Here is a 5,000-nt window from a genome sequence, read left to right as displayed (position 1 = left end):
ACTCTCTGCTGTAACAGACACAGATACGATATGTAAGCACCAGCATGGACCAAGTCCGGTGCATCCTCTCCGCCACAGTACACCATCCACACTATGATAACCACACCAGGGGTCCAATTATAAAATAGAATTTCCCACCCGTCCAACATCCACAATTGCTCAGATAAGCCACCAACACCCACACATGTCCTACACAGGGTGCACCCAACACCACACACTGCCTCTGTTACGGCACAGAAACAATGGCAGGAATGAATCACACAGGTCTGCACTCCCTTGCCGCAACCACAGACGCGGCGCGCCTCCAGTCACGAGCGAAAAGCGCATCCTGACGAGACAGAACTGCTGTGACAACTGACGCTGCCTCAGACATTCACTTACAATGATCACTACCAACGAACCTGCCCCCCCCCCCCCCCCCCCCAAACACACTATCTCTTACCATGTTGTGTACTGTAATCCAACCCATTTTGCACCTTAACCTAACCAAATTTGTAACGCAATTTGTACCGCAATGTAACGCAATTTGTACCGCAATGTAACGCAATTTGTACCGCAATGTAACGCAATTTGTAACGCAATTTGTGTCTTAACCTAACCCACGTTGTGCCTTAACCTAACCCACGTTGTGCCTTAACCTAACCCACGTTGTGCCTTAACCTAACACACGTTGTGCCTTAACGTAACCCACGTTGTGCCTTAACGTAACCCACGTTGTGCCTTAACGTAACCCACGTTGTGCCTTAACGTAACCCACGTTGTGCCTTAACGTAACCCACGTTGTGCCTTAACGTAACCCACGTTGTGCCTTAACGTAACCCACGTTGTGCCTTAACCTAACCCACGTGTGCCTTAACCTAACCCACGTTGTGCCTTAACCAACACACGTTGTGCCTTAACGTAACCCACGTTGTGCCTTAACGTAACCCACGTTGTGCCTTAACGTAACCCACGTTGTGCCTTAACGTAACCCACGTTGTGCCTTAACGTAACCCACGTTGTGCCTTAACGTAACCCACGTTGTGCCTTAACGTAACCCACGTTGTGCCTTAACCTAACCCACGTTGTGCCTTAACCTAACCCACGTTGTGCCTTAACCTAACCCACGTTGTGCCTTAACGTAACCCACGTTGTGCCTTAACGTAACCCACGTTGTGCCTTAACGTAACCCACGTTGTGCCTTAACGTAACCCACGTTGTGCCCTTAACGTAACCCACGTTGTGCCTTAACGTAACCCACGTTGTGCTTAACGTAACCACGTTGTGCCTTAACGTAACCCACGTTGTGCCTTAACGTAACCCACGTTGTGCCTTAACCTAACCCACGTTGTGCCTTAACCTAACCCACGTTGTGCCTTAACCTAACCCACGTTGTGCTACCTAACCACGTTGTGCCTTAACCTAACCCACGTTGTGCCTTAACCTAACCCACGTTGTGCCTTAACCTAACCCACGTTGTGCCTTAACCTAACCACACGTTGTGCCTTACCTAACCCACGTTGTGCCTTAACCTAACCCACGTTGTGCCTTAACCTAACCCACGTTGTGCCTTAACCTAACCCACGTTGTGCCTTAACCTAACCCACGTTGTGCCTTAACCTAACCCACGTTGTGCCTTAACCTGCTCTGTAATTGGCATATGACACGTTACATTAATCTAGTGTTGTCTAACCACAACCCTCTGAATATAGTTCGCTACTCGCACCGCCCACCCTCTTGTGTGTCGTTTCATGTTGAACACTTCGCAAGTGTTGCTTACTTTTTACATGCTCCCGCTGTACACTGTAATGTGGACAACTGCAGGATGTACATCGCCCCCCCCCCTCCACCCTGCCTTCGCACGCTGGTCGTTCAGGTGCTTGCGTGTTCAATGCCCTTCGCAGCTGTTCACTGGCATTCGCATGTCGAAGCGCTCAGTCTACGTCGTGGTACGGCCTGTGTCCACTGTCCGCTGATATCGTAAGCTTAATCCTCACATTGTACTGCACATAGGTCCGTATGTACTGAATGATACGCTGTGGCACATGTGTGACCGTACGACTGCGCCCAACAACAGCGAACCATACGGTCCAAATGTTGTGCACTCAGCCACGTGCCGTCTCCCCATAACAGCTACATTGCAGTGTGGTACGCCATAGAGACGTGTGGGAGTAACGGACGCCCTGGATGGCGATCAGCATGAGCCGTCTGTTGATGTAGTGGCGCGTGTATTCAAACGTAGTCGTCTCTTCTCACACAGTGTGATAGCATGGTGCACCGCGTTCCACATCTGCGACATGGTACAGATGCTGGTTGACAGTCGGTCTCGTAATGGACATCGCATACGTAGGGGGCCACCTCCCACGTGTTCTCTAGTCGTGCACATTTTGTTGCGTGTATGTGGGCAGACGTAGTGTGTCGTGACACCTAACAGACAGGTATGCAATAATCGTTGCATTTGCAAACTGGGATGGACGTCTACGTTTGCTGGTGACGTGACGCAACGCAAATGAACAACTGGTAAACCCATTGTGGTGCGGTTGTTGTTGCTGGAGGTAAATCAGTAAGGGCAAATCTGTGTGTGAAGCGATACGCGGCGGTGGCTGGGTGGGACCGTCCCCGGCCGGTGAGGGGGGGCCGCCCGGCGTGCTGGCCGCGCGGTGCGTGGGCGCACGCGCTACAGCCGGCTGGTGGGGGCGCCCAGTGGCAGGCGCGCCGGCCGACGGACGCGGCAGGCGGCGCAGCTGCGCGCCGGGGCACCCTGCGCGCGGCGCCGGGCGGCCAAAGTGGGTCCTCGCGGGCCCCGGTGCGAAGCGCGGTGGACATCTGCAGTGTGCTGGTCCGACTGAGGACTGTGTGCGTTGAGGATGCGCCGCCGCCCGGCACTCGGCGCCGCGACGCCGTCTGCTGCTCGGTCGCCCCAGCGGTTCTCGCTGGTGGTTTGTATCGCAGTTGTGCAGACGTGTTGGCACGTGCGCTGTGCTGGGAGAGTTCGCTTCTGGGCACCCACGTGGGGCCTTTGCCCTTCTGTGGCGCTGGCGTTGGAGCTGCCGGTCACCGTAGGTGGCGCGTGTTGTCTCCCGCCGGCAATGCCACGACAGCACGCTCCCGGGCCTCTGTCGGCAGCGGCAAGCTCAGTTGGGAGCACGGGTGGTCGCACCTAAAGCGTCTACTCGCCTAACTCCGGGCGATTGCGCCTCTCTCGAACCCGACCAAGTACTTAGGACGGCGCTGCGCGCCGCCGGGACCTGAGAGGGTTTCGAGGTGTATTGTGCAGGGGAGCTCAGCCTCCTCCTGTTTGCAGAATAATTGAGCGGACGCTTGCGTGTTCGCGCGGGCCCCTGGGACACACTCCCGGGCGGCCGGCTGCTCAGCTCTAGTTGACGCAGCTCCCTGGTTGATCCTGCCAGTAGTCATATGCTTGTCTCAAAGATTAAGCCATGCATGTCTCAGTACAAGCCGCATTAAGGTGAAACCGCGAATGGCTCATTAAATCAGTTATGGTTCCTTAGATCGTACCCACGTTACTTGGATAACTGTGGTAATTCTAGAGCTAATACATGCAAACAGAGTCCCGACCAGAGATGGAAGGGACGCTTTTATTAGATCAAAACCAATCGGTCGGCTCGTCCGGTCCGTTTGCCTTGGTGACTCTGAATAACTTTGGGCTGATCGCACGGTCCTCGTACCGGCGACGCATCTTTCAAATGTCTGCCTTATCAACTGTCGATGGTAGGTTCTGCGCCTACCATGGTTGTAACGGGTAACGGGGAATCAGGGTTCGATTCCGGAGAGGGAGCCTGAGAAACGGCTACCACATCCAAGGAAGGCAGCAGGCGCGCAAATTACCCACTCCCGGCACGGGGAGGTAGTGACGAAAAATAACGATACGGGACTCATCCGAGGCCCCGTAATCGGAATGAGTACACTTTAAATCCTTTAACGAGTATCTATTGGAGGGCAAGTCTGGTGCCAGCAGCCGCGGTAATTCCAGCTCCAATAGCGTATATTAAAGTTGTTGCGGTTAAAAAGCTCGTAGTTGGATTTGTGTCCCACGCTGTTGGTTCACCGCCCGTCGGTGTTTAACTGGCATGTATCGTGGGACGTCCTGCCGGTGGGGCGAGCCGAAGGCGTGCGACCGCCTCGTGCGTGTTCGTGCGTCCCGAGGCGGACCCCGTTGAAATCCTACCAAGGTGCTCTTTATTGAGTGTCTGGGTGGGCCGGCACGTTTACTTTGAACAAATTAGAGTGCTTAAAGCAGGCAAGCCCGCCTGAATACTGTGTGCATGGAATAATGGAATAGGACCTCGGTTCTATTTTGTTGGTTTTCGGAACCCGAGGTAATGATTAATAGGGACAGGCGGGGGCATTCGTATTGCGACGTTAGAGGTGAAATTCTTGGATCGTCGCAAGACGAACAGAAGCGAAAGCATTTGCCAAGTATGTTTTCATTAATCAAGAACGAAAGTTAGAGGTTCGAAGGCGATCAGATACCGCCCTAGTTCTAACCATAAACGATGCCAGCCAGCGATCCGCCGCAGTTCCTCCGATGACTCGGCGGGCAGCCTCCGGGAAACCAAAGCTTTTGGGTTCCGGGGGAAGTATGGTTGCAAAGCTGAAACTTAAAGGAATTGACGGAAGGGCACCACCAGGAGTGGAGCCTGCGGCTTAATTTGACTCAACACGGGAAACCTCACCAGGCCCGGACACCGGAAGGATTGACAGATTGATAGCTCTTTCTTGATTCGGTGGGTGGTGGTGCATGGCCGTTCTTAGTTGGTGGAGCGATTTGTCTGGTTAATTCCGATAACGAACGAGACTCTAGCCTGCTAACTAGTCGCGTGACATCCTTCGTGCTGTCAGCGATTACTTTTCTTCTTAGAGGGACAGGCGGCTTCTAGCCGCACGAGATTGAGCAATAACAGGTCTGTGATGCCCTTAGATGTTCTGGGCCGCACGCGCGCTACACTGAAGGAATCAGCGTGTCTTCCTAGGCCGAAAGGTCGGGGTAACCCGCTGAA

At 54.0% G+C, this 5,000-nt stretch overlaps 1 non-coding gene across 1 annotated transcript in view; it reads left to right on the top strand.

The window, feature by feature from the left end:
* Positions 1-3,369: 3,369 nt before the first annotated feature.
* Positions 3,370-5,000, top strand: part of LOC126110731 (small subunit ribosomal RNA) — a 1,909-nt gene continuing 278 nt past the window's right edge. Inside the window, exon 1 of the ribosomal RNA XR_007523889.1 lies at positions 3,370-5,000. This exon is cut by the window's right edge and continues 278 nt beyond it. This is a non-coding gene — a ribosomal RNA (small subunit ribosomal RNA).

This window comes from Schistocerca cancellata, unplaced genomic scaffold (genome assembly GCF_023864275.1).
Source record: "Schistocerca cancellata isolate TAMUIC-IGC-003103 unplaced genomic scaffold, iqSchCanc2.1 HiC_scaffold_32, whole genome shotgun sequence".
NCBI classification, from domain to species: domain Eukaryota; kingdom Metazoa; phylum Arthropoda; class Insecta; order Orthoptera; family Acrididae; genus Schistocerca; species Schistocerca cancellata.
This window is presented reverse-complemented; position numbering and strand designations above follow the sequence as displayed.